Genomic DNA, 23,716 nt, shown 5'->3' on the forward strand with positions numbered 1-23,716 from the left:
TCATACACAAACATACGTTATACATATGCACACACAACTGAAAGAAAATATTCAATGAACAATTCTACACTTAATACATGCAATGTATTCTGATATTTTCTGTTCAACATTATTAAAATATATGCTGGGCATGATTCAGTTAACTAATTTTTTTTTTACAACTCTGGTTTATGAAACATTACCTGGAAGCCAGTCTAGTGTTCAGATGAAAGATTGTGTTAGAGCCAGTCACACAAATGATTGCTGTTCTTTGGTATTTTGTAGATACCAGAATGGATAAGCAGAAGTAACTGAGACTCTCCTGTCTGCCTGGACCTTCAGAGGCTGACTTCAGCTGAAGCACCAAGAGACATCTTATGGCTGAATTCACACATGAAAAACATGACTCGGTAAATATTCCATCTTCCTTCTCTAGCCAGAAGCACAGTCGCCATGACTGACAGTTATTGAATCCTAACTTACAAGTGCTTGTTTCCTGGGAATTGATTAGATTAGCCAGAAGAGTTCCTGATGGACACATGCAGCCAATGGAAGCCACATATCACTGCTGGGTTATCAGAAAGGAATCCTGCCCTACACGTAGAACAAGAGAGTGAAAAGAGTCAGTGTTGGGCTCTGGATGTAAATGATCACTGGCTCTCATTGGTTGGCAATTTCTCACTCTTTGTAGAATACTGCACTGATTTGACTCGGTGAAAGATGACTGGGAAAAAGGTTTGCACATGTGTATCAATGTTTAATTCCTTCCCATGGCCACTAAGGAGAATTTACCTTTGTCTACTCAGGCTTTTCAATTTTTCATTTCTTTTCTCTACCACCAGAATTGTTGTTAGCTAGCCTCACCGTACAAAGCACAGCACTGGAGAGAGCTGGAGAGTTGCATCTTTAATTGATTTGCTCTGAGTCATGTCTACATCAGAGGGATAGCTCGACTTGCACTGGAGGTACTAATGGGGGAAAATCATTACCATGCTCAGCATAATCAGATAAAGAGGAAATGGACTAGAGAGACAAGAATCTGCGCAAGGGAAAATGTGCTTCTGAGAAGAAAAGAGAATTTTGAGGAGACTCTATCCTGCTTATGAGAGTAAGAAAAGAAAAGAAATTTTATGACCTTCTGCTTTAATTAAAAATATAAATTACTCTATTGGTGTCTTCTCCAGAAATTATGTTAAGGATTTATTTTGCTTTCAATCATATTTTGGTTACCAAATTTTGTGGTGCGGCAAGCCGTTTTTGTGGTATAATAATAATAGTAATTATTATTATTTTGAGAAAATTATATGCCAGGAATTATCCACAAACTGATAGAAGTCAACTACAAACTGAAAATTGGGAGCGTTAAAAATCTCATCCAGTAAACTTTTCCAATACTATGTGATACCTGTGATTGCTCTTTAATCCACCTTTGGGTCTCAACTCCCATTTTGAAGTTGCTGGCAAAGGGAGGGATTCACAATGTTAGAAAACCCTAAATATGGCATAGCTTTAAACTCTAGGAAGCTAAAGTCACTTATTGAAAACACATTTTTAAATACGAGTCATTTCATTTTTCTCTTTTTAGGAAGGCAATTCAAATTCTAAAGGCAGTATACAATGGCACTCAACAACCCTTAGAAAAGATTAAAGCGCAAATCTTAAAGCCACAAAGTAGACAGCCATGAGGGATTAGACATATTTCAATTTTACATAGTTTTCTTTTTAATCTCTTGTAGCTGATGGTGTTATTAGACATATTTTACTATCTACCAGCACCATGAAAAAGTAGACATGACAGAGAATATGAATGGAGATCACTATTCCTTGTGGATTATATTTGACATGATATAGTATGGTTTTTTGAATACCCAGTTTTATATATCTCTGCTGAGAAATGGAAATCTTTATTTTGTCTTTTTTATCTGATTTATTACACTATTGAATTCAGAAATTGCACTCAATTGAATATGATTCCTCATCTGTCTTTCAATTTAAAAATAACAACCAACAAAAATCAATGACTGTTTAAAACAAAAATGAGTCAGATATAGCCCTCTCTATCATGTAAGAAAAAAATAGAAAGCCTTTTGTTTATACAAATATCAGTTGGCCAGGGGGAATCATGTTCCGAGTGCTGGTGTGATAGATACCAATGTCTAGTTCAGTGTTAATATTTTGTTTTTAGTTGTGACACCTTAATATTAGCAAAAATTTCACGTGACACACAATCATAAACCTTCCTCAGGTGCCATACATTGAAGTGAAAAGTATATTAGTTGTGTGTTAGGCTAGAAGGGAGAGTTTTGCTTCCTCCTTTGAGGCGTTCTGTAACAATGTTGCTCAAAGTCTTTTCAAAGGACTACTGCGTTAATCACTTGTTGAAAAAAATCCTCAATCCCATCCTAGTCCTACTGACAAAGAATCTTCAGGAATTAGGACTCAGAATCTGCATTTTTAAAAAGTACCCCTTGAGTGAGAAATACTGGCCTGTTTCAGAATAAATCCATATTCCATAGCAATCTTTATCTTAAAGTTATAAATAACTAAAATTAACAATCAAGAATGTTGCAATTAATAATAGCAGGTAAATTACAAATAATATTAAATAGAATTTAAATTATATATGTAACAATTTGAAATATTATTTTAATATTTTCAGAAATATAACAAAATGTTTTATCAATTCAGAAATATGAGTTAAATATTTCAATTGTTTAATGGTGATGGGAACCTAATTAGTTAAAATTAAGAAATATTACCTATAACATGTGATGTTAAATTTTAATATTTAATAATATTTAATGTTATAATGACATTATATATTTCAAAATAGGTTAGTGTTTACTGTTCTTTACATAAGATTTGTGCCAGGGAATTTATATTTAAAGAGACAAAGAATTTACAAGATATTATGGTTATAAGGAGGCTTAGGGACCCACTAGCCCAAAACAACCACTTTAATAATGAGAAAAGAGACGCCCAGGGAGGTAGTGGAGCTAGGACCAGCACTTGGCTCCCCAGGGCATTTTCCGTTACCCGATGTGTCATTCTGACTTGTTATGCATGTGCCTTTCAAATCAGGAAGAGGACAGTGGTTAAGACCATAGACCTTGAAGTCAGAGATCTGGACTTGAACGATAATCTATTTTTATAGCATTAGAAAAATTACCTAATTCTCTGAGTCTCAATTCCTTAGTGTATTGGGGAAAATAGAACCTACCGCATTTGATGGATATAAATATTAAATGTGATACAGAATTTCAAGTGTCTAACTCCTTATTGTTATCTGCCTTATATATATTTATACTTATAAATATTTGTATTATGAATTTAATATCATCTTCAATAGGTAAACTGTTCAAATAGTTTTTTTAAAAAAAAGTAGTATAAAAAACTGTACAGTAAAAACTCCCCCATCTTGCCTTTACAAGTCTCCTGCCCCTTATCTGTAGATAACCACATTTATTTGTGTGTGGGTGCCTGCTTCTAGATTTTCTTTATGCAAATAGTAGCAAGTACGAGTTAATATATATTATTTTTTTCTTCATATATTAATGGTGGTCACACACTGTTTTATATATATTTTGTTTTAACTTAACATTATATCTTCGAGATCATTTCATGTCAAAATCAGAGAATGTCTTCATTTCTGTTTTACAGCTGAATCAGAATAGTCAACATTTTTATGGTAATTAGCATACGCAAAGCAGTATTTTAAATGTTTTAAGTGTTTTACATATGTCAAGACATATGTAATAGTATATTTTTGAACACCACACTAGGAAATGTGTATTTATTTCATCCTAATTTATAGATGAAGAAGACCTGTTTATGAATCTTGCTCCAAATCTCACAAATATCAAGGGGTAAAGTAGGGATTTGAACCTGTTTGTCTCACCACAATCTGTGCTCTTAAACTTTACAGTGTAATACATTTCAGCTTCATAATATCCCGTTCCATAGATGAACCATAATTTTTTTGTCAATGATCTACTAATGCAAAATCATTTTGCTTCCAAACTTTTCTTTTTGTTCTAACCGATACTGCAGTAAATAATCTTGGACAGAAAATCATATGCAAGTATATCTATAGGATAAATTCCTAGAAGTCAGGTTACTGGGTGAAAATGTGACTGCCTTTGTAATTTTGATAGATGTTTCCAACTACCCTTTTTTATGATTTTTAATATGCAGTTCCACCAGCAATGTCCGAGAGTCTTTATTTGCGCATAGCCCTGCTAACAAAATATGTTGGCAAACATTTAGATTTTATCCCCAAATAGGACAAAAAATGTTATCTCATTATAGCACTAATGTTAATTTTTCTTATTAGATATTAGGGTGAGCACTTTTCCATTTTTTCAGGACCAATTTATACTTCCTTTTCTGTTCATAACATTTGCCTATTTTTAGAAATTGGACCATTGGTCTTTTTTTTAATATAACCATCTAGGAATTCTTTTTTTTTTTAAGGTTTTTTTTTCATTTTTCTCCCAAAGCCCCCCGGTACACAGTTGTGTATTTTTGGTTGTGGGTCCTTCTAGTTGCGGCATGTGGGATGCCGCGTCAGCATGCTTGATGAGCACTGCCATGTCCATGCCCAGGTTTTGAACTGGTGAAACCCTGGCCCACCGAAGCGGAGCACACAAACTTAACCAATAGGCCACGGGCTGGCCCCTAGGAATTCTTTTTATATATTCAGGAGATTGACCCTTGAATGCAATGTGATTTGAATTTTTTTTCAGGATTTTGTTTTTTAAAGTAGATCTTATTTTTTAGAACAGTCTTAGACTTACAGAAAAATTAAGGAGATAGTACAGAGAGTTCTTGGATATCTTACACTCAGTTTCCCTTATTAATATCTCACATTAGAATGTTACATTTATTATAATTAATGAATTAATATTGATATATTATTATTAACTCAAGGCCATATTTTCTTCGGATTTCCTTAGTTTTTATCTAATGGGTTTTTTGGTTTGTTTGGTTCAGTTTTGGTTTTCTGTTTCCGGATTCCATCCACGCTACCATATTACCTTCAGTCATCAGGCCTCCTTAGGCTCTTAGTCAGTTCAGGCTGCTATGATCAAATACCATAGACCAGGTGGCTTAAGCAACATCCATTTATTTTTCACAATTCTGGAGACTAGCAGACTGAGATAAGGGTGCCAGTAGTGTGGGGTTCTTGATGAGAGCCCTCTTCCTGGTTACAGCCTTTCCTGGTGCATGCACTCAGAAAGAGAGACCTCTTGTCTCTTCCTCTGTTTTTAAGGGCATTTATCCCATCATGGGGGCTCCACCTTCATGACTGCATCTAAAACCAATTACCTCCCAAAGGCCCCACCTCCAAATACTGTCACATTGGGGATTCAAGCTTCAACATGTGAATTTGGGGAGACAAAAAGTCCATAGCAGACTCTTCTTGACTATGAAAGTTTGTCGGATTTTCCTTGTTTTCGTTGACCTTGACTGTTTTGAAGAGTACTATTCAGATATTTTATATGCTATCCCTCTGTTGGAATTTTCTGATTTTTTTATGACTAGATTGAAGTTATGGGTTTGGAGAGGAAGATCACAGAGATAAAGTACCATTTTCATCACATCATGTCAAGAGTATATACTGTCGCATGATTCATCACAGTTGATATTGACCTTGATCACCTGGCTGAGGTAGTGTTTGTAGGTTTCTCCCTTATAAAGTTACTGTCCCACCCCACCCTTTTTCCGTAGCATATTCTTTAGAAGAAAGTCACTATGCCCAACTAATATTTAAGCATGAGGAGTTATGCTCCCCTTACTCAAGGAGGAAGTATCTACGTAAATCATTTGGAATTTTTCTGCATGGAAGACGTATTTATTATACTCCCTTAATGTATTTATTCATTTACTTATATCAGTATGAAATATAAATTTTATTTTGTACATTGGGTTATAGTCCAATACTACTTTATATATTTTGTTGCTCAAAAAATTTTGTCCATTGAGAGCTCTTTCACTTGGCTCCTGTGTCTTTTCGACATAACCTCATTAACGTCTGGTTGGTTTCTTTGAGAATTTCGTCACTTGCTAACACTCCAAGATGCTCTAGTGTCATCTTATATATTTACTTTTCCAGTCCTAGAGTCAGCCACTCCTTCAAAGAGTCTTGGGTCCTTTTTTGTAGAACGATATTAGAAATCAAATTCTGGGCACTATGTGTGCTTTATGTGAGGGCAGTGTTGGCTTCAGTCCGTCTCAGCTGACAGAGCAAGGAAATATGTGAGTGTGTACTACTTCCTGTGTGTGTGTGTGTGTGTGTGTTCTTTCTATATGTAACTATTCATATCCATATTAATTAAACATGAGTTCATACAGGTGTCTCCAACTCTAATGTATTACCACATGGGTCATTCTACCCCCCTCCCCTTGCTTAGCTATAAATTCTCACTCTAACAGTGAAAAACTTGGCTTCCACAATCTACCATCCATTTACTTAATTATTCAATTCCAATATATGTATAGAAGTATCAAAATTGTTAACTGGTACCCCGATAAGAACTAAAGTACAGTGCGTATGTGTAGTCCTATTGCCTTTAGTTTTACAGACTCAACTCATTTCCAGAGTTACTTAGGTCAGCAGTTTTTCTCCTTGTCTCCTTTAGTGAGGTCGTTTCATGCATTTGTAATACAGTCAGATTCTCTTCTCATAGTCTTTGTTTCTGGGGTTCCCCAACCACCTAAATGATTTTTTTTAATTTGCATACATTAAGGTTCACCTTTGTGCTTTAAAGTTTGATGGGTTTTGACAAATACATAATTTTATATCCAACAATACATTATACAGAATATTCTCACTGCCTAAAAAATTTCATAAACTTCATCTATTTAATCTTCTCCTCCCAGAACCCCTACAAACCACTGATCTTTGTACCGTCTCTATAGTTTTGCATTTTCCAAAAGGATATATAATTGAAATCATATAGTATATAGCTTTTTCAGACTTGCTTCTTTCACTTAACAATATGCATTTAAGGTCCAACTGTTTTTTTTTTGTAGACTGGTAGTTCACTTCTATTTTAATGCTGAATAATGTTCCATTGTATGGATATACTACAGTCTAACTATTCACCTATAGAAGGACGTCTTGGTTAACTTCAATTTTTGGTGATTATGAGTAAAGCTGCTATAAACATTTGTGTGCAGGTTTTTATGTAGACATGCTTTCAGATAATTTGGGTAAATACCTGGGAAGATGATTGCTGAATTGTACAGCAAGTGTTTTGTAAGAAACTTCCAAACTGTCTTCCAAAGTGACTATACCATTTTGCATCTCCATCAGCAGTGAAAGGAGTTGCTCTGAAACCTTGAATGCATTTGGTACTGTCAAATTTTTGCATTTTATCCATTCTTAATGAGTGTGTAGTTATGTCTGACTGTTGTGATTTGCAATTCCTTAATCACAATGTTGAACATCTTTTCATATGTTTATTTGCCATTGGTGTATCTTCTTTAGTGAGGTGTCGATTTAGATCTTTTGCCCGTTTTTTAAATTGTGGTGTTTGTTTTGTTATTGTTGAGTTTTAAGATTTCTTCATATATTTTGGATAACAGTCCTTCATCAGGTATGTTTTGCAGATATTTTCTCCCGTCTATGGCTTTCCTTTTCATTCCCTTAACAGTGTCTTTTACAGAGCAATTTTTAATTTCATTAAATTTTTACTTTATGGATCATGCCTTCTGTGTTGTGTCTAAAAACCCATTGCCAAACTTAAGGTAATGTAGATTTTCCTCCTACGTTTTCTTCTAAAAGTTATCAGTTTGCATTTTACATTTAGGTCTATAATCATTTTCATTGAGATGATTTTTAGCATCTCCTTTTGATTCTTTCTTAACATTTCCATTTCTTTGTTTACATTGCACATCTGTTCTTGCATGTTGTCAATCCTTTCCATTAGAGCCCTTAACATATTGATCATAATTGTTTTAAATTCCCTATCTGGTAATTCTGAAACATGTCATATTGGATGCTTGTTTTTTTTCTCAGACTGCATTTTTTCTTGCCTTTTTGCATGGCTTGTAATGTTTTTTTGAAAGCCAGACATGATGTATTAGACAATAGGAACTAAGCTAAATGGGCCTTTAGCATAGTTAATCTGGCTAGAGGTTGGGTTGTTTTAAATGTTTGCTGTTGCTATATGTACCAGATGCTTCAAATACCTCTAGTGTCCTTGTTTTCGTCTCTCCTGTTGTCTTTGAGTTTCTCAAAGAACTTCTCTTTAAATGGAATCTGGCGCTGTAGGTCTTTCCTTTGTAATCCACTGCCAATATGGCAGAAGTGGGGAGAAAGCATTCTATAATCTTATGATTTAATCTCAATCTTTTACTGGGCCTATATCATGGGGCTGTGACCTTCACAAGTATTTCTTAACTTTCCCCACCCTCGCTTAGGTGAGACTGCAAGACTAAAGGGGCTGTAGTTGGGTAAATGGTCTCCCTGCTAGATGATGCAGGGCTCTGGTAAGGTCTTTTCCCCTAGAGAAAAGGACTTTGTTATGGAGAATGCTCTGGGTATATTTTAAAAATTTTTTGCCCCTATTCCTGCCAGGGACCCGAGGGAATTTTTCTTAGCTTTTCTTTGATAATCTGGTAGAGTTTGGGAGGTAAAACACACAAAAGCATAGGAGTCTTCCTAAGACAGTGACCCCAGACATTTCTCACACTCATAATAGTCTGCACTCAGCTTTCAACACTTTGTCAAAATTATTATTCGTTTTCCTATCAGTTTATGGCTCCAGCCACTTTGGTTCCATGTAAGCTGATCTTAGCTGTGATTCTCTATATTTACTTGTCTCACCAGATTTCTGGGTGGCAATTAACCAGTAACCACATTTCGCTTATGGGTCCAAGAACAGTCATTAATGTTGATTGTTCAGTGTTTTACTTACTGTGATGACCGCAGTGACAACTTCCAAGACATGTCAGCTAAAACCAAAAGTGCTATCATTTGTTTTTTAACTGTTTAGAGTGTTTTGTTTTCCCACGTGTAAAGTTTCAGAGGTTTATGAAATGCTGCAGCAAATCCCAAACCATTTTAATTATTGAGACTTTATGAAATACTGAATATATATTAGGGCTACACCCACTTTTTTTTTTTACAAGTTATCGCCATATAGAAAATGACCCTCAAAACATACTGACTTAAAACAATTACCAAATTTTTATCTCACACGGTGTCTGTGGGTCTGAAATTCCAGAGGAAATTGCTTGACTCAGAGTCTCAAGAGGTTTCAGTCAAGGTGTTGCCCAGTAGTGCAGCCATCTTAAGGTTTGACTGAGGCTGCAGAATCCGTATTCAAATTGATTCTCATATAATTAGGAAGTTAGTATCAGCTGTTGCCATAGGGCCTCAGTTCTTTATCACCTGTATTTCTCCATTGGGCTGCTTGAGTGTTCTCACAACATGATGGCTGACTTCCCTGAGAGATAGTGATCCAAAAGGGAGCAAGGAGGAAGTATCAGTCTCCTGTGAAATATTCTTGGATGTCACACATCATTGTATAGTCATCCCTTGGTATCCATGGGGGATTGGTTCCAGGACCAATCCCCCACCCCCACAACTGCAGATACTAAAATTTGTAGATGCTCAAGTCCCTTATGTAAAATGGCATAGTATTTGCATGTAACCTATGTACATCCTCCGGTATGCTTTAAACAGTCTGGATTACTTATAATACCTAGTATGATGTAAATGCCATGCAAACAGTCATCATACTGTATTGTGTAGGAAATAAAATGACAAGAAAGAAAAATCTGTACATGTTCAGTATAGACACAACCATCGTGGGCCCTTCAATTCATGGTTGGTTGAATCTGCAGGTGCAGAAGTCATGGATATGGAGTGCTGACTATAACTACATATTCAATTGATAATACAGGTTGGCCCTATTCACCATGGGAGGGGCCTTCAGAATGGTGTAATTAGGATCACTGAGGGCCACATTGAAGATGGGCTATGACATCCTACTTCAACTGTCATCCTTCAGGATTTTCCTAATTATTTTTCTTTATTTAATTTTTCATGTGAAATTTAGATTCAGCTTATCCAAATTTATGTGTGTGTGGTCTTTTTGTTGGGTAATGTTAAATTTGAAAAATAGGTAAGGGAGAATTGATACTTTTTTGAAGATGGGGCTTCTTATACAAGAATGTGTTATGACTTTCAGTCTTTTTTTCCACTATATCTTCTAATTGATAATGATTTTGTATGACAAGGTGGCCATTGATTTCTGTATATTAATTTTGTACTGTAATATGTTATCACATTATTTTATTACTTATAGTAGGTGTGCAGTTTGTTCTCTGCTATATTCCAGACATACAGTTAGCATATGCAAATAATGAGAGTATTACGTCCTCTATGCCAGTTTTTGTAACTTTAGTATCTTTCCCTTGTTTAATTTCTTTGGCTAATCCCTCCAGTACAGTGCTAAATTGTAGCAATGCCTGTGAGCATCCTTGCATTACATGACTGACATGATTTTAAAGATATACCCACTGATTCCTATTTTACTCAATATTTTCAGCAAGGTTAGCTATTAAATTTTGTCAAATTCCTTTTTGCCATTTATGGAGATATGATTTTTCTCTTTATATCTATTATTCTGATGAATTACTTTAATAGACTTCATAATACTGAACCAATCTTGCACTACAGAAATAAACTGTGCTTGGTTATGATAATAAAACTTTTAGTGTGCTTCTGGGTAATATTTGGGAAATTTGCATTAATATTCATAAATGAGATTGATTTGTCATTTTCTTTTTGTGCACTCTGCAAGTTTTTAGTTAATGGTGTCTTTTGATGAACAAAATTTTTAAATTTTCATGAATTTTTAATTTATCTATTTGTTTTTTGGTTACTGTTTTTTGTCTTATTCATTTATTTATTTTTCCTATTTCAAAGTTGCAAAGATATGTTCCTATGCCTTCTTTCAGAAGCCTTATAGTTTTAGTTTTAACATGTCATCTGTGCTCCACTCAAATTAATTTTTGTATAAAGTGCAGTATGTGTTGATATGAAATAATAAGAAACAAGTATGTTGGTCTCTGTCCCCAGTTCCTGACACAGGGCTCTTAAAACCATTGTAAATTCCTAAGTGATAAGAGCATTAGGAGCATCTTTATTCTAATGAGGTGACTCTGGGTGGATCTTGGATGGTTCCTGAATGGGGGCTAATAACCAGAAAGACCATGCCATGATTAGAAGCTTGGAATTTTCAGCCCCACCCCTCATCCTACAGAGAGGAGAGAGCCACTAGAAATGGAATTAATAATTGATCATACCTACCTGAGAAAACCTCTATCAAATTCCAATAGTATGGGGTTAGGAGAGCTTCTGGACTGGGGAACACATGCACACCAGGAGGGGGACACACCCCAACTACACAGGGACAGAAGCTCCTGTGCTCAAGAATCTTCCAGACATGGCCCCATGTATCTCTTCATCTGGCTGTTCATCTGTCCTTTTTTTTTTTGAGGGAGATTAGCCCTGAGCTAACCACTGCCAATCCTCCTCTTTTTTCTGAAGAAGACTGGCCCTGAGCTAACATCCATGCCCATCTTCCTCTACTGAATACGTGGGATGCCTACCACAGCATGGCTTTTGCCAGGCGGTGCCATGTCTGCACCTGTGATCTGAACCAGCAAACCCGGGCCGCAGAGAAGCGGAACGTGCGAACTTAACTGCTGTGCCACCAGGCAGGCCCCTGTTCATCTGTCCTTTATCATATCTCTTAATAAACTGGTAAATATAATTGAGTTCTGTGAGCAACTCTAGCAAATTAATCAAACCTGAGGACGGGATCATTGGAACCTCTGATCTATAGGCAATTGATCAGAAGCACAGATGATAACCTGGGCTTGTGACTGGCATCTGAAATGGGGATGAGAAGGGGACAGTCTTGTGGGACTGAGACCTTACTTGTGGGATCTGGTGCAATCCCTGAGTGGATAGTATCAGAACTGAGTTAAATTGGAGGACACTCAGATGGTGTCGGAGGCTTGCTTGTTCTTTTGGGGAGACTCCCCCACATATTTGGTAACTAGAAGTGTCAGAAGTGAAGTGTTTTGGGTGAATAGTAAAAAAAACACACAGGAGGTAGACTGACCTGCTGTTTTCCCCTACAACAGAAGGCAGAGACTGGGTTTTTCATTTTCGTTGCTGTTCATTGTTTTCTGTACAGACATCCAATTGTTCCAGTTCCATTTGTTGAAAATATTTTCCTTTCAACATGAAATTACCTTGGAGTCTTTGTCAAATTGCCAGCCGTATATATATACATATACATATGGGTTTATTTCTGAACTTGCTTTTCTGTTCCATTGATCAATTTGTCTCTCCCTCACCAGTACAAAAGTATCTTCTTTACTATTTAACATAGCTTTTGAATTCAGATAATGTAAATCCTCCAACTTTGTTCTGCTTCCTCAAGATCATTTTGGCTACTCTAGATCCTTTGCAAATTTTACAAAATTTATACGTAAATACGTAAATTATGAAAATAAATTCGTCAATTTTTTACCCAAAAAAAAGCCTATTAGGATTCAGAGGGGTGAGATTACATTGAATCTATGAATCAACTTGGGAAGAATTATCTTAACAATACTGAATCTTGAAATCTGTGAGCGTGGTATTTCTGTTCATGTGTTTAGGTTCCCCTTAATTTTGCACAGCAATGTTTTGTAGATTTCATTGTTGAATTTTTGTCCAATTTTTATTACATTTATTCCTGTTTCTTTTTGATTGTTTTGATGCTAATAAATATTTATAAAATGTTTATATTCCAATTTTGTATTGTTAATATATGAAAATACAATTTGTTTAATATTGACTATGTATCCTTACACCCTGCTAAATTCACTTAATTATTTTATATACTTTAGGATTTTTATGTATATGTCAAATTGTCTCTGAATGAAAAATTTTACTTCTTCCTTTCCAAATTTTATGACTTTTTTCCTTGCCTTGTTGCATTGGCTGAGAACTCCAGTACAATGTTGAAGAGAAGTGGTGAGAGCAAATATTTTGTCTTGTTTCCAATCTTCTGAGAAAGTTCAAAATATTTTATCAGTAGCTATGTTAGCTGTAGGTTTGTCAGAGATGTCCTCTTAGGTTGAGGAAGTTTCCTTCTATTTCTAGCTTCCTAAAGATTTTTTTAAAATCATGAATGAATGTTAAATGTTGTCAGATGCCTTTTTTTGCTTCTATTTAGATCATTATATAACTTTTCATTTTTATTCTGATAATGTGATGAATTGTACCAGCTGTTTTCCAAGTTCTAAAACAAGCTTCAATCCCTCCGTTAAGCCTGGTATTTTCATGATGGAGTATCTATTTTATGTATTACTGGATTTGATTTACTAACGTTTTGTTGAGGAGTTTTGCGTGTATATTTGTGAGAGGTATTGGTATACAATGTTCCTTTATGGAAATGTCCTTGCTAGATTTTGATATCTGAGTTATTCTGCCCTCAAAAAGTCAGTTGGGAAGTACCCCCTCCTCTATTTCCTGAAAGAATTTGTGTAATATTGTTATTAATTTCTCCTTACACGTTTTATAAAATTTATCACTCAAGTCACCCAGGTCTGGAGTTTATTTTTGCAAAGGTTCTTAATTATAATTTCAGTATCTTCAACATATATAGGAATCTCAAATTTTCTGCCACCATCCCATGTTGGTTTTCAATTGTATTTTCCAAGTTGTTTGTGCATCTTATATAAGTTCTTGAATTTATTGGAAGAATTTTAAGTAACATCTCATTATTCTTCCTACAATATTTGTGTGGGTTATTCCCTCTTTCCTTTCTCATATTGGTAAATTTTTCTCTCTCTCTTTCTCTCTGTCTCTCTTCTCTTCCTCTCTCTCTCTTTCCCCTCTTTTCTTGTCCAGTTTTCCTATGAATTTACCAGTTTTATTAATCCTTTGAAAGAACACATTTTGACTTTGTTAATTTTCTCTATTGTTTGTTTTCTATTACACTGATTTCTACTTTTCTCTTACCTTGGTATTTCCTGTCATGTGTTTCCATTTTCATTCAGTTCAACATAAGTTCTACTTTACTTCTGCTCTTTTTGATTCCTTCTTATTTAAAAATGTGTTGCAGAAATATCCCTATTTGAGGATTTTCTGACTTGTTTTTCTTGATTTCAAATTTAATTCTCTTGTGATCAGGGAACATACTCTATACTTCAGTACTGTGGACTTTATTGAGACTCATTTTATGGTCCACCATATGGCCACTCTTTGTGGATGTTGTATCTGTGCCTGATGAGAATATGTATTCTTCTGTTGCTGGGTAGAACTTGTTATGTATGCTATCATTCTAATACTTAGGTCAAGTGGTTTGATAGTTTTGATCACATTTTCAACACACTGATTTTTTGTCTGTGTTGTCCACTTAGAGAGGGATGTTAAAAATATCTAAGATTGTGGATTTATTTCTGCCCTCAAATCTGCTTTTAGTTAAGTTTTTGCTGCATGTATTTTAACGTTCTATAATTAAGCGTTAAACATTAGGATTGTTATTTATTCTTGGTGAATTGAACGTTTCTCATTGTAAAAATGACTCTATCCGCATTAATAATCTTTTCATGGAAGTCTTCTTTGTTTTATGTTATTATAACCACAGTAGGATTCTTATGTTTAGTGCTTGCATGGTATATCTTTTTTCATAGCCTTTTTTTCTCTACCTAATTTTTTATATTTATAGTTATATCTGGAAAACAATATATAGTTGCGTCCTCCTTTTTATCCAGTCTGTCAATCTCTACCTATTAGGCTTAGACTACTTAAATTTAGTGTAACTATAGATAGGGATGAATTTAAATTTACCTTCTAGTTGTTTTCTGTTTGTCCCACTTGTTTTCCACCCCTGCACACCTGCCTTCCCTATCCTACACACATCTGCACACACGCGCACACTCACACACACCTTGTTTTGGCAAAAAGGACAACCAATTGAGAAGCCAGTTTGGAACCCAAAGTGGTGAATGGGAACTGTGTGGCTAGTAATAAAGAAGTAAAAGCCTTAGCTTCCTCCAGGAGGCCGCTGCACTGGCAACAACTGCAAGCAACAGATGCAAAGAACTTTCCTGAGCAGGCAAGCAGAGTGCAAGAAAAGCAGTATATTTTATAACTAAAACTTTCTTCTAGATGTCAGAGATACCAGTGATGTTTGCCTCAGAAGAATTTTTAAGTTATTATTTTTGAAACTGTCACTATTTTAAATATATGGTAAAGCCAAAAAATTAAAAAGCATGATGTTACAGTCACTAACATGCCCATCACTTAGATTTAATGTTAAGATTTTTATCATATTTACTTCTGATCACTTTTCTTTTTTAAAGAATAAAACATTGCAAATATATCTAAAGGCTGCCCCTCTCCATCCCATTCTTTGCCCTCTCTTCTCACACATACTTTCTTCCCTGTAATTAGAGTGCATCTTTCTGGACCATAGTTAAGGAAGGAAAAAGAAAGTATGGGCTCTAATTGAATAGAATATCTTATTTGTTAAGAGTGTGGTTCAAATATTTGACTCCTTTCTAATTTTTTAATGTATTTAGTCTATCAGTTTTAAGATATGCATTAAAATCTTTCACTATGTTTTTGGATTATAAATTTCTTCTACTTTTGTTCAGTGTTTCATATGTTTATGATTATTCTAATAGACCACACCAGATCATCATAGTTACATCTTATTTCTTCTATTTCATCGTATAGTGACCTCCTTATCCTTAAATTCACTCCAGGGAAAAGTTTTGATTTAACCCCGCCACTAACTTGGACAGGTTACTTAATGTCTTTGCATCACAGTTTTGATTATATTTAAATGGGAGTAATTATGTGACCTTTTAGTAAGATTGAGGATTAAATGAATTAACTTCATTAGTAGTTTGAGAATTAAATGAATTAATACACATAAAGTGGTCAGAAAAGTGCTTGTCTTGTGAGAAGCACTAACATCTGTTATGGTGACAGGATGTTAACTGTCGCTTTTCTGTCATCTCAGGTTTAGGCAGAGATCCCTAAGGCCAAGAATAATATGAGAAGTGTAAATGGCCCCTCATTCCAAACTTCAATGTGGCATCTCACCTGTATAGGACATAGGAAGCGTTTGTTTGACTTTTCAGCTAGCTTTTGATCTTTATTCACCTTGAAATTATATAAAAGGAAGAAAGTTAAAAAGGCTCATGGAAATTTCTTTATAAAGTTATCAGGTGTCTCCTTTTCTAACCCTGAAAGGGCCTAAAACAGTAGTTACTGAGAGGAGAATAAATTAGAACAAGGAGATTTAAAAAATCACTCCAAGTTTCCACATCATAGATTATCTGATCTAAGACAGGTTAGAGTGGGCAGAAGTAAGAAGATTTAATTGCATGAAAGTTTGGAAGTTTAAATTGGACAGAAATTTTCACTAAGTGACTGAAAAAACTACGGGAAAATCCTCAGTGAGGAGGCACAGGGAAAAGTCCACAAAGAAACTTCCAGGTAGGGTGGTGCAAAAGAATGGTGTTACTTTTCCTCACTTGTGCCTGAGTCCACTTATCAGTAAACAAATGGTTAGTAGTAGGCTTGTCCTACCTGTGTAAATGAGATTTATTCTCAAATATAAAACTCCAGTTATGGCCTTAGGTGTATAGTCAATTTGTTCAAATATGTCCTGGTAAAATAGGACAGATTCTTATTGAAACTATGCAAATAACTGCATTACCATGAAAAATAATGAGACTCAGTAAAAGTGTATATTTCTGAATTCTGATGAGATGGAGAGAATCTGGTACCATTTAGAAAGGGTCATTTCAGTTTACAAAAGTATGATTTACTAAATTGAAGGTTAGAGATAAATAAAGAAGAAAGTAACTGGGTTTTTTCCTATATATATATAAAAGAATATAAATTAATACAACTCTAACAATATTCCAAACAAATAAAAACAATAAAATTTTCTTTGTCCATGTATTCAGTCCTATGTTAGTAATTGTTTTTCCACTGAATCTTGGATTAGCAGAGAACTTTCACAGAGTATGTCCGTTTGCAGACTGACAAGAGTGCAGGAAATTCTGACTCAGTCCACTAGTACAATCTGAAAGTTGTCTAAGCAGTGTGAGCTTAAAACTGTTTACCAAAGAGTATGTTCTTTGAACTATTGACATATCAGTAGTTCAAAATATTTGGAATATTCCTTTCCATGAGGTGCTGAGACTGTCTTTGTTGAAAATACTAATTCTAGTCTGTAACTCATAACAGAACCTTCTGGCAAACATCAGGAAAGAAAAACCTGCTTGATAATGAGACTGTTAATTTACTACAATAGCCAATAATATCAGAATGGAAAAAAGCAAAATTCTCTGTTGAGGTATGCCAAATAACTATTTTATAGGAGTTTGATCAATATTTCACATGAAGGACAAGAAGATTTTCTGGACAGTGAGGACATTGAGAAAACTCCAAGGCCTTATCAAGAAGAATACAATTTCTGAAATATTAATACTGATAATATTTTTCCTGTAAACTTAACTTGGGAAAGGCGAGTGACTCTCCTGGTTTGATAGTTCTTCCCAGGTAGTTCTTACGATGGTATTGAGCTAATTAAGAAAGGCGGAGCCCGTTAAACAAAGCTAATCATTTTAGAACCCACCCCCAATGTCATAAGATGAAATAACAAATCTGTGATTTTCCTGGAGTCCTCTGAGAAAACTTAAAGATAGTTTTAACTGTGAAAGATAACCTGGATATTTTATTTTATTTTAGTTTTTAACTTAGGATTTGATCTTTGGACAACAAAATCAAAAGATTTGTCAAAGGAGATTTGGTCATTTAACAAAATTAGGATCTGAAGTGGCTGAGAAACTGTACTTGTTTGCCTATTTAATCAAAGTGATGAAATCTTTTAAAATAAACACTGAGGAAAGTAGCAATATTATAAGGAACTTTAGTCTTTCGCAAAAGAGAAACCTTTGTTCTTTGTGTTTTTTTGTATTGCTATTGCCTTTATTGTAAATAATCAAGAATATAATGAAGTAAACACAAAATGGAGAAAGTTATTCTAGAGAAACCTGAACCCCCTATCTATCTAGATAAATTACAAAGGAAGGTAAAGAGTAATTTTTACCATTCTGTGTTAAAATCCTAAAACCAATCTATCATTTTAACAGAGATAAAGTCAAATATACTATTTGCAATAAAGAAATAGGCTTTTATTTCTTATGAATAAAACCAAATTTTGGCAAAATTTTAAGACATTTCATTGCTTCTTTTCAGACCTTAATATATGTAGATAGTTTAAACCAAGGCAAATAAAAATTCCCTTTCTGCAAACCTACAACTTTTTACAGCTATTCTAGTTTTGTGTTTCGCTATCCTCGTTCACATTCTAGACAGCAGACAGTTTAAGACAAAACTACTCTTTTTTTATCTCGATGAATAAAACCATACTACCTTACTTTGTTTACGCATTCAAATTTCACTGCTACCATTATCCCAAGTAGAGTCTTAACTACCTTTGCTCATTATAACTTTTAATCAAAGTAACTAACTTCTATTAAAAACAAACTGAGAAGTAGCTAATTGAGATCTTTCATATATAAGCATTTTACCAGATTACCAAAGCTGACTTGATGCAGCCATACAAGTCAATTGGCACCATTTTAAAGTTGCAAATATGAACTCACTTATTATCATAACCCAAAGATATAGCCTTTTTATAGTATATAAAAATAAGAGCAAAAACTATAGACATTTAAAATGATCCTTAGTAATCAGTGTGTCAATAAGTCATACTCTGAAATTAAGGTTCTAATGATTGTCCATAGTTGTAAGTTTCCTAAGAATCTTGAAGTTTATGGTTAGTCTGCCATGCTACAAATATAATTACTGTTATAAAAAAAAGTTTGTCATAATTATGATTCAATTTAGTTGAATACAAATTTACTTTTTTAAATAATCTTAAACATTATGTAGGAGTAATAATAGCTTATTTGATCAATAAACCAATATAAAAAGTTTAGGAAGTTCAGATTAATCTCTTCATGAAAAAAACAGCCCAAATCTTTTAAAAATAAAACATATGTTTGCATTATTCCCATAACGATAAACCCCATGCCAAAGACAGAGGCTTATTATTTATATTTTTAAACCCAAAGTATTAAATAAGCCTTATTTGTCCAAAGAGCCCTTTGAATTATGTGAATTTGGATTTTTAAAATGTTCTGATGTAGCAATTTCCTTAAGAAGAATTTTTTCTTAAGATGTCTAGCGTCCTTAAGGTATTAGAAGCTCACTTTCCTTATTTTCTGTGGCTTTAGGAACATTGGATTTATGGATGGGTATTTATCTTTATAAAACAATCAGAACAGAGCTACGTTATGAAACCTAGTCATCTTACTTATTAACGCCCTCTGGCGGTAGGAAAGACGTCACTCACATAAGGAAAGTCAAAGCTTTCCTGAGTTACAGACACGTAGAGAGCTTATAGTTTTAGTTCTACATCAATCACAGGTCAGAAGTAAACCATAAACACAAAATCCACCAGTTCAGATATCAAAAGCTATTTCCTTTCCCAGTGGGTACAGCATTCTTAACAGATTTGAATTCATAAGTAGATAACAAACAAATAAGAAGACTAGCAAAACATTTTGTCACCTCTCATCCCAAAGAAAATAGATTGCCATCATCCAGCCTACCGAGATCTTCAAATGGTTAAACCATAAAACCAAATTCCAAATTACTGCAGCCATAAATGTGAACAACTTATCAGCTCTGCACAAATTGGACCCGAAAGCAAAACTCAAAATTACTAGGAAAAAAAAATTTAGAAAACACTATAAGAGAACCAGGAAATGTAAAGTTCTAGGCTCCACTCAGAATCAAAAAAGATTTGCCAGGCCTTAAGCAGCCCTCGAGGTGCACTTTTCTAGCAATGTAGTTTTTCTTTACTTCAAAAGGTAAGTCCACCTGGGCATCACAGGAAATGACCCCCACAATTGTTAAAGATTAAAAAACATGATTCTTATGCCATATAAAATAAATGTGTTTCAAAGATTTTATTCAACTCCTTCAACTCTGTAGTTGATGAGGGAACCAACACCACGATAAAGCCATATCGAGGAGCATTTATGAAGTGAGGACTTTTAGGCAGTGATAGCATAAGATTGCTGGATCCCGTTCAAACTGGTTAATGCCCATAGCCTGTAAGCTTTAGGGAGATCTTTTTTAAGAGAAAAAAATATTTGCATTTCTACCAGTCAAAAATTCATACATTAACCTCAGACCCTTTAGGTTGTAAAAGAGCCCAGTAAATAGAAAGTTGGGCCCAGCACCACGCTGAAGAACGCTTAGTAATCTCCATGTTTTACCTGTCTTGTCTATCTCCCTGTTTTATGTAATGTTCTTCATGAGGATCTTTCTATTTCACATTGTTCCTTTTCCATTATTTATTTTCTTGCTTAATGATTTTATGTTAAATCTCATTGAGTATAATAATTAGAATCTTTTGTGTTATCTTTGTATCCTGAAGTTTTTCTGTGTCTCTTAGAGTCACTTATTCCATTTTTCCTTTTTGTCTATCTCATTCATTGTATTGATTTTTTCCCCCCAGTGCCTAGTGATCCTTGAATCTTCATTCAGGTTGACAGGTAAAATATGTTGATTTATATAAGAGACTTGCAATGGTTTTTATTGTGACATAACAGGCCTCACTTTTGCATGGGATAGTGACTGTATGTTCTGTGTAAGTGGGTTGTATATTTTGACAGTCAGGGTTTCCTGTGGAATACATGGACAACAAGAGGCCAGTTAAGTTGGTAACACCCACCATTTCCAAATTAAAGTGGACTTGTGAGATGGTATTTTTTAGTCTCCTTCTTCCCTGGATACCTTTGCTTTCCTTTTATTTTAGGATATTTTTGCAAACTGATGAAGTGGCTTAGTTCTGGTCTGCTTTTCTTTCAAGTCTCAGAGCTCTTACCAGGAGTCCTGTGCAGAGAAAGAGCTCTCCTTCTGTAGAGGGTTAGGCCGCCACAAGGCAAAGTCCACTCCTTCCTGATGGTTGGTTTAAGAAGGTAAAAGGGGCCAAGGCCCAACTTGGTCAGCTGTTCTGAATACTGTTATTCCTCAGCCTCGTGTTCTGTGTATTTGTTTATTGTGAGGTTGTAGCATCCCCAAAGCTTTCTTGGAAAGGACAATGCATACCTTGTTTTTTCTCAGGTTAAGATTTTATGGTTGTCTTTTTTCCATCATCCAATTATCTTTCATCTTTCAGGTCCTCTAATGGAAGTTCTCCTTTTCCTAGTGCTATTGTGGTTTCATTATATTTCCAGCTAATATTATTTTTATAATACTTTTCTTGCCATTTAAATTCAAAACTTAGAATGGAGGATAGGAAAACATTTGTGGTTAGTTTGTCATTTCCAACCAGAATTTAACCTACCATAACTTAACACATTTTTGTTTTGATTACACTGTATGAATTGCATTGAATTAAAGTTGTTAAGTGTCCAGTTGAATAACAGAAACACATACTTAGTAATAATATATCACTTTCACTACATGCCAATCTTTGGAATATATGTAAGATGTGTTGGGAGGAAAATCTTTTTCCTCTGCCTACTTGGGTCTGCTGTTTGTGGGTCTACAAATTAACTGACAATAAGAGATTAACAGAAGAAAAGGCAAAGTTTATTTACACTTGCTTGTGGAAGTTGCTCAGTGATGAGCAACTCACTGAATAGCCAGAAATAAAGGTTCATATACCAAAAATGGAGAGGGGGGATTTAGGGCTTCAACAGGAAGGAATGGAAGGTTCTATTGGGCTTTTTTAGTGCTAATAGGAATAGGCAGTCTGTCTCCAGGACAGCTGAAATCACAGGAAACTTCCTATTAGTGAAGTTAATGGCAGCTGTATTTTCAGGAGGCTCTGCTTTAGTTGGATAAAGGAAGTTAAGATAAGATTCTTTCTGCACCTTCTGTAGCTCAAATGTTTTTACTTTACAATGATCTTTATACCAACTCCGAAGGTCCTAGGGGGTCCCTACATTTCCCTCATTTGAAACTTCCCTAGAGGTTTCACAAAAAAGTATTGATTGATGTGGAGAGAAATTCAGGTTAGAAATTGTTAGGTAAGAAATCTGCAAAGTAGCAAGAGAGGACTGATTAAAAGAGGGATGAATAAACAGGAGAGGACAAATCTGAGGACATTGCCCCATATCCCATTGAACCAGTCTCCCGTCCTGAGAACAGGTAGATCAGTCTAGTTAAACGGTTGTGTCTCATCTAAAGGAGGTGGTGGTACAGGTGGGAGGATAGCACACATCAGAATAAGGCTTCTACATGGTGGCAGCAATCAAGCATCCTATGAGGGGCATTTCTACAGGAAAAAAGAATTTAAAAAAAGACCAATGGTTGGAGCAAACTATAAACCTAGTTTTTGAGTCGAGTATGCAGATAATCAAGAAGATTCTAGATGTTAGGCTCAATGTGTCTTTAGATGATGGGGTGATGATGGCAAAAGTAATCTGGTAGATTTCCTGGTTTGTAGTTTGAGTGTCTGGTGGTGGCACAGACATCAGTGTCATAGCCAGTTATTTTCAGGAGGAGAACGTGAAAGATAAAGGTGTTCTGGTGAACTTTTTGTTATGATGTAAGTCCTTCAAAGTTTATCTCAAGTTGTCTAACTTTAGCATGCAGAGCTTTGGGAAAAGATAAGCTACTGCACAAGCTAGAGTCTCAATAAAGATCTGGGCTATCAGTTTTTAGTTCTCAGTGACACCAAGTCCAGAGAGTAGGAGCAAAATTGAAAACATGAAATTATTGACAATTTAATTACAAAATGCTCAAGATAGCAGGATCTAATTTACAAAGAGGTAAAAAAATAGCTCTAAAACAATGAACAAGACCAGAATCTGATATGCCATGTAGTGGATTATAGTTTTCCATTGAAACATAAAATTTATCTCTACAATAACTCCCATGTTGATGAAAAATAATCAAAGTAAAATGATTTTTGTTTACAAACTAATCTAGTCTCATTAAATTTGGCCTAATTATTTACATAAGTGAAAGAAAAATAGTAATTGACCACATAGGTTTGTTATTTTTTTTTTAAGTCTGCTTTACTGGAATTTTTATACGAAGTCTCAGATTGGACTTTTAGAAGCCAAGCCAAGTACTCATCATCATACTTCATCTGTAGTTCCTATAGATTTTGGGTGACTTCCTCTCTTTGTAAGGTCCCCAAAATATCCTCAGGTTCCTAGGCCTACCAGAAAGTGACCTTCCTCACTTACCTTAAGAATCAGAACTCTTATATGCCAAGTATCAGGCCAGTTTTTCCCAAGAGGACTTTGTAAGCATTGGATCATAAAGTCAATCTTAGTTCCTTAAAACTGTCTGGTCATGTCTAATTCTATGCACATCATGCTCAAATATGACATCCAGTTAAAGCCTTGATTATTGGGTCAATTTTCCCAAATATGTGCTGTTACGAGGAGAACAGATTCTTACTGAATTTATGCAAATAACTATATCGCCATGTAAGAATACTTAATGAAAGTTTCTAAATTCTAGAGGGATTAGGGAGGGAGAGAAGATAAATGTTTCATTTCTGTTTACAAAAGTATAATCTATTACATTTCTATAAGTTATAGATAGCTTAAATATGGAAAGTAGAACATGAAAGAACCAGCAATTTTCCAAAAAGAG

At 34.8% G+C, this 23,716-nt stretch overlaps 1 long non-coding RNA gene across 2 annotated transcripts in view; it reads left to right on the forward strand.

Annotated features, from left to right (window-relative positions):
• LOC139076975 (uncharacterized) overlaps window positions 1-23,716 on the forward strand; it is a 300,141-nt gene that overhangs the window by 191,887 nt on the left and 84,538 nt on the right. For both annotated transcript variants that reach the window (XR_011529061.1, XR_011529062.1), the window contains exons 3-4: window positions 265-389; window positions 822-1,087. This is a non-coding gene — a long non-coding RNA (uncharacterized lncRNA). The remainder of the gene's footprint in view (window positions 1-264; window positions 390-821; window positions 1,088-23,716) is intronic.

The sequence above is a fragment of the Equus przewalskii genome, chromosome 18 (genome assembly GCF_037783145.1).
Source record: "Equus przewalskii isolate Varuska chromosome 18, EquPr2, whole genome shotgun sequence".
Lineage (NCBI taxonomy): Eukaryota > Metazoa > Chordata > Mammalia > Perissodactyla > Equidae > Equus > Equus przewalskii.